The sequence below is a fragment of the Rhinatrema bivittatum genome, chromosome 2 (assembly GCF_901001135.1).
Source record: "Rhinatrema bivittatum chromosome 2, aRhiBiv1.1, whole genome shotgun sequence".
NCBI lineage: Eukaryota > Metazoa > Chordata > Amphibia > Gymnophiona > Rhinatrematidae > Rhinatrema > Rhinatrema bivittatum.
In genome coordinates this window covers 132115857-132128140 of record NC_042616.1, presented here as the reverse complement: position 1 = coordinate 132128140, position 12284 = coordinate 132115857, and the positions used below count along the sequence as shown (strand labels likewise).

General features: G+C 39.2%; 1 protein-coding gene across 4 annotated transcripts in view; it reads right to left on the bottom strand.

Moving 5' to 3' along the window:
- Positions 1-12284, bottom strand: part of MPP7 (membrane palmitoylated protein 7) — a 745631-nt gene that overhangs the window by 695399 nt on the left and 37948 nt on the right. For 3 of the 4 annotated variants that reach the window (XM_029588635.1, XM_029588634.1, XM_029588638.1), the window contains one exon: positions 11492-11676. The exons of the other annotated variant lie outside the window; for it this stretch is intronic. The gene's annotated coding sequence lies outside the window, so the exon portion shown is untranslated. The remainder of the gene's footprint in view (positions 1-11491; positions 11677-12284) is intronic. 4 annotated transcript variants of the gene reach the window in all.

The following is a 12284-nucleotide window of genomic DNA, read 5'->3' as shown; positions in this document are numbered from 1 at the left end:
AGTTGCACCATACTGACGTCACAATGGAAGAGTCCCAGGGAACAGATGAAATCACAGCCTACCTCTTAAATGGTGATATAATCTGAATAATGAAAAGCATTATGAATCTGTCAAAGTAGATGCAATACGTAAATGGGCAACTTGAGTACACTGAGTGTTTCTTATCTGCCATCTTCTTCTAATTTCTTTTCTACTTTAATGCCTCCTCCATTACAGTTCAGTGAAAATTAAATATTAGGTACAGTACTGGTGCTCATTCCAGTCACAGTTTCTTTAATAGTTGATGTCTAAAAAGATCAGTTAAATAAAGCTCTTGATATGCTCGTTTTGTTGCTTAGTAAAAACATAAGAAAGTGATTTTAATTAGCAAATGGGCAAGTTTGAGCTAGAAAATGCTAGACCCAAGCATTTTAATAGTCTAAGGTTTATGCAGTGACATCACTATAATGGCTTTTTAACATCACAATGTAGAAATGAAACAAATTATTCTATTTTGGCTGACCTCATAATTTGCTTCACTGAATGGAAACAAATGCAGAGACACAATTATAATGCCATCAAGTGAAGACTTGTGTCCCTTTAAAGAAGAAAGTTAAGACTTGATGGAGCAATTTAAATATTTTCAAATTAAAATGTAACTTTGCCACTCAAAGGTGAATGCTATAACATGCCACTTATCATAAAATGCTTCACTGCGGTTGGCATCCTGTATTTCACAGTCCTGTGACCTGCTGGAGCTTCGTGGAATGGTTCCTGGCATCCTGCTGCTCCCAAGTAATGATCCGTAGTAATTCACCGGAGGTATATAATCCAGCTCCCAAGATTTCCTGTCGTGTGGACGGATGATATCAGTACTGCGCTAACATAAAAGGAAACTCTCTTTTCTCTGGGCAGGTGCATGAGGCAACAGGTCCCGATTCTTCGTTCCTCTGCATCTGGCTGCTCTTGATTCTTACTTTCAACCGAGACCCGGCCTGGTTCCTAACCTTGCTTCCATCTGCTGCCTGCCCTGATCCTTGCTTGTCTCCCACTTCTGAACAGACTCTGCCTGCTTCGATCTTGCCTCTGCTTCATGATTCTGTAACATACGTTGGCCTTATTTGTCAGGGGTCCCACGGTCTACTCTTCCAAGCCCAATAATAACAGAAGTAAAAATGAAACATAAAATTCCACTCTATTGTGTTCCAACTTAGCTATTACAACACAACTAATTTTATAATGAGAATTTATGGACAGATAAAATCTGTCAAGACTTGCCCAATATTCAAATCAAATCTAACGTAAATCATGTATCAAGAAATGCTTTTACAGTTATGTAGTAAGCTTGTTTCTAGACCAATCAGCTAACACAAAAAATTTGCCAACACTATCAATGCTATAGATACAGGGAAAATGAAGACTTCTGCATAGCACTTCTAGTCCTTCCAGCTTTTACTATGAAAAATACACATATAAATCGGACACATTAACACACATACAAAAAAGGGTTGAATTAGCACAAGTTTTAAACTTGTGAGCAGTAGCGCCAATCGTCAAGGCTTCAACCTTAGCTACTGACCATTCGTGCATCTTTCATAAACATTCATAATTCAATTGCCTTAAAAATATAAATATAAAAAAAGTCTTTCATTCACTCACCTCATCTGCTTGGACTCATGAAAGGGCCCAGTTAGCCATACTTCAACTAGCAAGAAGGTGTTATACATGCCTGTGCAGGTCAGAAAGCCAGGTATCATGGTATTCAAGCTGGAATGGCTTGCACTGCTATGCAAATGGAAGTCATTGTTTCCTTACAAATAATCTATAAACTATATGACTTAGTAAGCTGGTAGCTATTACCAGCTAAAGACCTATTAGCCCACTAGTATACTCAGTTATCTCTTCCGACTGTCACCAAAAACCTTCAAGATAGTCTGATTTCTGGCAGGAGGCACACCACATTACTGTTTCCAATAAATACTTCTTTATATTTCTGCATTATCCAAGATGGTCTAATAAAAATTACTTAAAATAAATGTCTAAAAGATTGTAAAATAGCTCCATTTCCTGTTATCAGTATGACATTTCCTCCTCTATCTAGTGTATCATGTTACATTTCTATGGTACAATTACTATTTCCCTAATTCAAGACTATGACTATTTTTAGGAACATTACAAATGTTCTGCAAAGAGTAGTGTTCATGGGTTTCAAGCCTGGTTTAATATTTTAGAGAAATATAAAATATAAATAAACAAAGGCAAATGCAATACAGCCCATCAGAATAAGTCAGCTTTGTTGTATAATTAAATACATTAAGCCTTTTGCCAAAGCAAGAAATCTACCCTTAATCATCTTCATACAGATAATTATATTTCCCCATACTGCAACTACAAGGAAATATTAAATGATAAGAAAACCTTTTTTCTCAAATGCATGCCACCTTTCATCAGAAGCGATAGAGTTGTTTTGTTAAATAAAACTGTGTTACTAACTTGCTAGTTCTGGCCCTGCCAATTTTCTCACAATGATATCTCAAGGGATGTAAGGATACCTTGGTTATAATGCCATAGTAACCAAATATGATGAGGCCATATGGGGATCACACGGCAAATGAATCCTGAGACTGCAGGCCACAATACTGATCGCTGCTGAAGGCCATGTGGCACAGTAACAATCCCTTATTACATTATTGTGGCCTCTATGTTATGACCCTCCCTAAGAAAATATGCATAGAAGAACTTATAATCCTTCTCCTTCTTACTAGTAAATGACTCCCTGAAACATAAGCAAGTTAGTAAGATGTCCTATCTAGATCACTCGGTGATTATATTAAACTTGCATATCTAGCTCCCAGCTCTCCCAGTTTATCCTGCCTCTCTCTATACCAGTTCTTTTTATATTAAAAAGAACAGAAACTGTAATCCACAATCAGCCAGAATGTCTAATCCATTTTTCTCTATTGAATCAATTTTTTGCTGTCTGAAATCTCACTTTCATATTCAAATTATTGAACAGCAAAAGAGAAGAACAGAAGGCACATAGCTCTCTATTCAGAAACTCTCAACTTCCTGTGTTTTAAAGTATTATAACACTACCAGGAATATCAATGGCGAAAGCTACCCATATCACCCCCTCGCTTTAAACATCAAAAGAAAACGGACAAGACATTTGCAAGCAAGGAAAAAATAAGTTACCCATGACAAGACAGGTGCCATACTGCCATTCATCAAATGATAAGCCATGAGACGAAGGATCAGCAACAGGAAAGGAAGAGGAGACAACAGAATGAAGGAGGACCCAGAGAAGTTTCAGCACTAATATCTGGGCCACCATAAGCACAATGGATATCACCATGCATCTTGCTTGGCGGTCACTGCCATGCTGACAGTTGCAATCTGATAATACAATTTATTACAGGCCTGTGCTAATTAGTCAAAATAGGATAACCTGGGCCAATCAGTAAAACTGTCCACCATTTAAACATAGATTATCGTATCACCTTTCATATAAACAGTATCCTAATTTTTAAATCAGTCATTACCATTTGAATAAACTAACACTCCACAAAGTAACATAAAAATATGCAGAATGAGCTTCCTACAACTGAAGAATGCATATTTACAGATTTATGCACAAGTTCTCTGTTGCCACTCAAACCATGTACACATTTTACCTGCAACACGCACCAGGAACCACTGAGCCATACAACACACAGCTCACAATCTGCTGCACTAATGGATCTGGGAAAGCCTGGGGAGGAGAGTGCTTTGGGTTTAGCACTGTTCTTTCTCCCTCTCCCGGAAGGTTGCCCCATAGGAGCGGCGGCTACACACCTTGGGCAGAACACAGGAGTCTTCAAGCCCCCTTCTGCTCCAGGGGTGGAGGCTCTTATCTGGCCAGCAACCGCAGGAACGCTAGCCCCAGCTTAGCACCATATAGCACGGGAAAGAAGGAGCTGGTCATGGGGCTCGGCAGTTTCACCCCATGCCCCTCGCAGACACGCAGCCCCGAGAGCTTCCCCGCGCTGCGGGCAGGAGACGGGCAAGAACCAGCAAGCAGTGAAGACTGCGGACTCATTTAAACCGAGCATGGCAGTATCTCACACGCGGACAACCCCTGTGCAAGGATGCGTGCACACGCTTAGCTATGTATGTAGAAAGGGCGGGACGAGAAGGATGCAGCTCATTGTACGCCCAAGTTCCAACCTCCCCCTCTAGCAGAAGTCGTCTGTCTGATAGCAGAACACTTAATGATTGTCTCAGATTTCCATTTAACCCAGGCTCATTGGCTCATCTTGGAGCAGGGGTGGGGGAAAGCAGAAGAAACTAAATAGGAAAACCATGCCTGCTTTTCACGACTGGCTGCAGAATGATCAGCATCCTATATGCCCATTGGGATAAAGTGTGCGGCTCTATCCTTTTAGCAAATTGGTTTGGTTTTCCCCCCCCTCCCCTCCTGTAGCCTGAAGCAGGGGAGATGACGGTGGTGGTTGCTGGAAAAACATTCTTAGCTAAGTAAAGAGGCGTGAAGTTGGGGGTGGGAGTAAAGCTCATGGTTTAAAATATGGGTTAATGTATTAAATATTTTTATTGAAATATTGCCAAATTTACTTGCCTTGAGCACTACTTTGTAGGGAAGGGTGGTCTTAAATAAAAAGTAATGATGGTGATGATGAATCCTTGCTTTTGTTGGTTGGCGGTAGTAGAAGTAGTAATATGGTTATCATGGGAGTCAACTTAAGTGCTTGGAAATAAAAGCTTAGCAAATGAATATAAATTAATATAAGCTAATAACTGTTTTAGCATTAGTTCAACAAAATAGAGGCTCATAAGATGATAAAATGATTGTATGTGTCCATTCTCTCTTCCTTATAAGGTTAGAACCATTGAACATAGCTCCACCAAACTTTGTGTAGAGGTAGCCCCATGGAGGTACTTTTGATTTCTCCACTTTTCAACGTTTTTAAGTGACTGTTTTCTTAGGGTGGGGGGAGAGCTGGTGGGCCCAGAAGGGAAGCATAGATGGCACCTTTTGAAAAGAAATACATACAGGCAGGTTGAATCGAGGCTAGAATTTTATGTTGTCTCTTTCTTGACGAGCTTTCGGTTTAGAAGTTCAGGAGCTGCGGACAGGAATGTTACTTTAGAAAGTCGATCAAAAAATGGATCTAGCACTACCATACTTTTGATGGACGTAAGCCTATGGGGTGGGACAGGCATCCAACATTTCTACTTTTTCAAGCTGGTAGAGGGGGCGTCGGGGAGGGACAAAGGGATGTCCCCTCAAGGACTTAATGCTGTGCAAAGGAACTTCTTTACCAAAGGATTTTCTCCCATTTTGTGTTGTGAGGAAAATGCTTAATAAATGGGGCCCAAAGTTTAATAGAGCTAGGCCCATCCATTTCAAAGTTTTATAAAAGGGGGAGGGAGGCACATAGATAGAAACACACATCACATTAATTTCTTAGGAGAAAAACTCCTGACTTTACCCCCATTCCCTGTCCTCCTCCCACCCACCCCAAAATCACTCCACAACTTTTCAAAGTAGAAAAAAAATCAGATGCCTCCCCACCCCAAGGGCCCAGTTTCACAGAGTTTGGTGTAGCTAGGCCAAGCTATTCCAAAGTTATAAGATGGCAGATGCACATAAAAACACAACAGAAAAATCACTAATTAACAGAAATAAAAGTAAACAAAATATATCTATAGGTAGATAGATCTATCTATAAATATATTTATATACATACACAAGCATATATGATCAGGGTGGGTACTTCTGGTATCTGAGGGTCACAGCCAGACTGGTTTGTATAACCTTAATGAATTTGCATACAACAGAGGCAGCATGTATGCAAATATCTCTCATGTATGTTCATTAATGATTTCCTGAAAACCCAACTGGTTGCAGCCCTCGAGGACTGGAGTTGCCCACCCCTGTATAAGATGATGCTTTGATTAGACTCTGTACAATAGATCAGAGGTCTGTCAGATGGTAAAATGCTTGTTTATTTTCCACCTCAATTTGCTTCAGTGGTGAGGGTGGTTGTTATAAGCTTTCTTCACCAGTGTAATGTACAACAGGACGGTATAACCTGTATTTCATTCATTCTTAGATGATAACAGTTCAGTAGAGTCTGGCATATCACCTACTTGGTGCACCTTGAAGGAATATTGAGAGCGAGGTCAATGATGATTTGAGTGCAAAAAAGGCAAAACTTGCTTGTGAAGGTGGGGGGGGGAGGTAACAAATTATGGGCATGGTACATGCATGATGGGACTGTGCAACAGTAGTTATGGCTCTGGGGTTTTTTTTGGGGCAACCAAAGAAGTGCTAAGTGAGAGAAACAAAAACAGCACAACTGATTAATTAGATTCTTTGAGTTGATAATATGCATTTGAGGTTCTAGTATTATAGCTACCCCTGAAGCATGTGATTTCATGACCGCAATGAAAACATTAGGCCTATCCCAAATTCTAAACATACCTACCAATAATGTAGGCCATGCACTCTACTTGGTACTCACACACCACCAGCAACAATTAAAAACTGAGGAACTACATGCTACTCAGCATTAATGGACTAACCATTATATGGTACCATTTGGGCCACAACCACAAGCTGGAAACCACAAAACTCAAACTTCAAGGTAGACACACACAACCCCAGAGCCTTCCTGGACTCCTTCTAGAAGCAAATCCATGACATTCCTAAACTCCCCACCTTAACTGATCACATGGTTGAAAATTAGAACAATCATGGACATATTCCCCCCAGTGAATTTCTGCTTCATCAGAATCCAAAATACCCCCTGGTTCACACCAGAATTAAAGGTGCAGAAACAAACCAGAAGTAGGCAGGAGCGGAAATCAGGCTTACAGGAATAGCGCAGATAACCCCAAAACAGTCTTATCGCAGAGCAGTGACTGCCAAAAAGACAGACTACACCAAAACAATTAACCAAGCAAATAATGCTGCTAGAGAACTATGCAGAACAGTAAACAAACTCCTAGGATCCGAACACCCTCTCATCTCCTCCGAGCTGGAACTGGATACCCAATGCAAAAATTTAGCAAAGTTCTTCACAGACAAGATCATGCATAGCAGATTAGAATTGCACACTACCACAGAGGCCAACCCTTCCACTGGAAATGCAACCTACTGCCCCTCACCCCCAACTGACTCTTTTCCTTCCACCTGCTACTAGGACATCACTGTCCTTCCTCTCTGATCTCAGGGCCACAAGATGCAACGAAGACCCTTGACCATATTGGATAATTAAACAAGCAAAAAAAAGGCCTACTTTATCACCTTGAAGCAATCATCAACACTTCCTTTGCTGAGGGCCACCTACTCGACAGTCTAAAAAGAGCCACAATCCGTCCAACTTGAAAGTAAACCAACCTAAATCCAAATGATCTAAGCAAATAGCACCCAGTCTCCATTTCTAAACAGAACCACTGAAAAGGCTATCCTTACAGTTAACAGAATTCCTAAACACCACAAATGCCCTTGACCCACCAGCTTCAGACCCCATCACAATGCAGAAACTGTACTAGGAAGCCTAGCAGACAAACTAAGGTTCTGCTCATACTGTGAATAATCAGCCATTTATGTTCTCCTGGACTCTGCAGCTTTTGGTACTGCAGACATAGGCCTAGCAAACTCAGCCCTCAACTAGGTGAAAGCCTCCCTTCAAAACTGCTCAGATTTTCTTTATGGCATTGGCAGTATGTCAAAAGGAGAGGGGACACAATTCATTGTCAATAAATTAGAGCTTTTCCAGAGATGTTTTATTAAAGTCTTATATGAGTAAATTCAATATGCAAAGTAGATTAGGGGACCCTTGACATGGGCCACATTTCAAAACCTGGATCAGGAGGGGCCAGAGCTACAACACAAAGTAAATTTAAAAGATTTATTTATTTATTTATATTCTTTTATATACCGACGAACGTTGGGAACATCTCATCGGTTCACAGTAAACAAAATGCAGCTAACGAGCTTTACAGAGAACAATGAACAATCATTAAACAGTAAACTAGTTTAAAAGATCAACGAAACGGACAAAAGGCAAAACTATGAGGCAACAGATACAAGAGTAAAATTGACAATAGTACAAAGAATTGTAGTAAAATTAAACTGACACAATCTTAGTCAAATTAGATTAATATGAAAAATCTCACCATAAATCTGAAGTGTGTAACTTGAACATTCAAGGCATTAACCTAAAAGGGGTAACAGGAAAAAAAAAAGTAGCTGCGAGGAATGGGAAAATCATAGGAACAGTAAGACACAAATTATACTAAGGGCAAGCACACAAGTAATAAAACACATTAGATTCTTTCGAGGGTAAATGTACGGAACAGCAGAAGATCCGAAGTAAATATTAGAACAGATTTAAATAGTGAAAAACAAAGCCAAAAGGCACTTAAAAGCAAGTCATGTGACAGCAACTGTCTTAAATAAACGTCTTGCCAATGGAGGAAAATGTCATGTAAACGTCAGACAACTGCGTGATAGACATAAAGGAAACTTGAATGTCATCTCAGCATTAGAGGAGGAGCAGAAGGAGAAGATAGGGAAGATAGAGGAAAATTTAAAGAAAACAGACCAGTCCATCTCAGTGTTAAGTCCTTGTGGACACAAAGATTTAAGAGTAAAAATCCAGTGAAGTTCCCATTGAAGAAGAAAACGGGAAAAGTCACAGGTCATATAAAGAATGTTTTGCTTCGAGTCAGTGTTGTACCAGAGGGACCTTAGCTCTGGAAAGTGAAAGGAACAGCTATGGGGCAGAGGGGGGCCACCATGACCCCCGACATAGCCTGCTTAAATATCTCCAAGTTTAAGGTATGTTCCTCCATCTTTGTTTCATGATTTAATTCTCTCATGAACAGTTATATTGATAAACCACTAATAATTAGAAAGAAATGTGCTCTAAAAAAAGGATCATAATAAGCACTACTGGTAATAATACCTTCATTGCTTTATAGTTAATCGATCCAAACAACCTTTTTAGAATTTTTCTTATGCAAATAAAATTATTATAAATCAATTTTGCAAAGTCACTTATCTTTTTCATCGACGTACATGATTTGCAAATGCTGGTGCTTGAACACAAAAAAATATGACGAGTACAGCTAAAAAGATACCCCTGACACAGAGTTAATTCGAAACACGCGTTGTCAGGTAATCATCAATGGAGAAACAGTTATTTCAAGATTAAAGAAAGAAGCATTTGCAAATGATGTCCTTCGATGAAAATAAGTGACTTTGCATAATTGATTTATAATAATTTTATATGCATAAGAAAAATACAAAAAAGCAGGTTGTTTGGACATATGATTAAATATAAAGCAACGAAGGTATTATTATTATTACCAGTAGTACTTCTTATAATGGTCCTTTTTTAGAGCACATTTATTTCGCGTTATTAGTGGTTTATCCATAATTTTTGACACTCTGTTTGGTTTTGACAGTTAAATTGAAATCATCTTTATTTATGGAGAGATACTGACATCCAATTCTTTCTTTTCATTGACTGGCTAAAATCTTACAGCCCCAATTTAAAGCTCACTGCTCATCTTGATCATCAGCAAGTTTCCTTTTCAGATATTTTAATTTCCTTCACAGCCAATGGCTTTCAGACTACTCTTTAAAAAAAACAACACTGATAAGAATCCGCTCCTCTCCTATCATAGCTATCATCTGAGAACTTTAAGAGACAACATTCCAGTTGGTCAATTTTTTTAGGCTGCATAGGGTCTGTTCAACCAGAGATGAGTTCTTTGCACAGGCAAGCTCGATGTTCTCTAACTTTATTTCCCACAGCTATCCACATTGAGTTGTAAACATGCCTTTAAGCGCTCTATATGCTGAGACCTACTTTTTTTTGACACCTTTACTTGTGTGCTCCCCTTCTCCCTAGCCTGCCATCTGTAATATTATATGTTGACACTGGTCTCTTTATTTTGCCTTCTGCTGGGACTGCAGCTTTCACGATATACTTGTCTCTTCAGACTATCATAAACCTGTTTCTACTAATGCCCCCCTGGTTTCTGGGCACTCACCTTGTGGTATATGCAAATCATTTCCCTTCTCACTGACTATTTCTTCTTTGTCACATTTTTCCCTATGTAAACCTTTGGTTTTAAAATTTCCTTCTAATTGCGACTCCACTGGTGTAACTTATTTGATATGCTGTCCTTGCTCTCTTCCCTATGTAGGCAAAACCACTCACATGGTCTGCTCCTGAATTTTTCAACATTTATCATGCCAACGTCATTCCATTGAAAAGACTCCTCTGATACAACATTGGCTTGAAGCACAACACTCTTTATATAACCTGCGACTTTTTGTTATTGATAAAATCCAGCGATCTAACAGAGGAGGTAACTTTTCCTGTTTTCTTCTTCAACGGGAACTTCACTGAATTCTTACTCTTAAATCTCTGTTCCCACAAGAACTTAACAGTCAGTTGGACTGGTCTGTTTTCTTTTAGTTTTCCTCTAATTATCTTCCCTATCTTCTCCTCCTCTAATGCTGTGACGACATTCAAGTTTCCTTTATGTCTATCATGCAGTTGTCTGATGTTTACATGACATTTTCCTCCGATGGCAAGACATTTATTTAATAGACAGTTATTGTCACATGACCCGCTTTTTTGGTGCATTTTGGCTTTGTTTTTCGCTATTTAAATCTGTTCTAATATTTACTTGGGTCCTCTGCTGTTCCGTGCACTTACTCTTGAAAGAATCGGTATTTTTTTTGTCGCTTTTGTGCTTGCCCTTAGTATAATCTATCTATTACTGTCCTATGATTTTCCCATTCCTCGCAGCTACTTGTTCTTTGTTTTTTCTGTTTTTCCTGTTACCCCTTTTAGGTTAATACCTTGAATGCTTAAGCTACCCACTTCAGATTTTTGGAGAGATTGTTCATGTTAATCTAATTTGACTAAAATTTTGCCAATTTAATTTTACTACAATTCTTTGTACTACTGTTGTCAATTTTGCACTTGCATCTGTTACCCCTTCATTTTGCCTTTTTGTCCATGTTTCACTAACCTTTTAAATTTTCTGTATGTTATAGCTCTGGTCCCTCCTGATACAGGTTTTGAAACATGGCCCGTGTCGAGGGACTGCTAATCTACTTTGCATATTGAGATTACTCATATAGGACTTTAATAAAACATCTCTGGAAGAGCATTAATTTATGAACAATAAATTGTGTTCCCTCTCCCACCGTTCTTGTGTTCCATTGGCAGTATGTCACCCACACACCCTCTTATGCGAAGTAACAATGTAAAACTAAGGTTTATGATGTGAAGCACCAAGGGGGCAGATTTGAACAATGTTGGGAAGGTGTTTTCTTTTTCCCCACAGAGTGTCTGGTGGATGCTTGGAATGCTCTTAAGGAGGTAGAGACAAAAACAGTAACAGAATTTAAAAGAAACAGTAGTATAAGGACAGAGGATGTTAATGTAGTACTGGATAGGAGTGAACAACCCCTTCTTACCCCATCTGCCGGTCTTCCATGGGCAGGAGCGAACCCAATTACTCCTACCTCACAGCTCTGGCTTTTCAAAATGGCCACCGGTCAACCCGAGGCCAGCACCATTATGTTGTATAGCAGAATCTGCTAGAATGGATTTGGTGGGCAGGAAGAGGGATCCGGACTGGGTGGCTTTTTTAAGGTGGCAGCTTCAAAACAAAATACAAAAAAAAATGAGTGAAATTTAATTCTTCCATTCTGAAAACAAAATGAAATAGAAAACGTCAACAACATTTCCTATTTCATTTCAAACCATATCACATTCCTATTACTGAGTAACCTTCATGAATGGCAGTTTAGCCCATAACAGCAGTAGTATGACTGCTTTGTACTCTAGGAATGCACTGGGTCTAATCTGCACAGATCTGCAGTTACAACCCTAAACAGCAATGGGTAAACTAAATGAACTATTTTGGTTTTTATCTGCTATCTTTTTATGAGGTTGATATTCAGCAATAGCAAAGGTGCTGCCACTGAGAACATTCTCATTCGATTTCTCTTTTTTAACAACACAAAAGTCAAGAGCACAAAGCAAATCCATCTGAGAAGATTGCAGGGCTCTAGCTAAATAACTGCCATTTTAACACTGCACAGGTAAACAATGTAGTTTTTGTAACATTTATGTAATGGAGTCCCTCGATTTAAGCCATTCTAATTATCTGGGTGCCATACTCAGAACAATCTGCCAATAGCCAATTAGCTTTTTTTGGCAACTTCAATGAGATATCACATCAAAACAGTCCAACTTTGATATAAC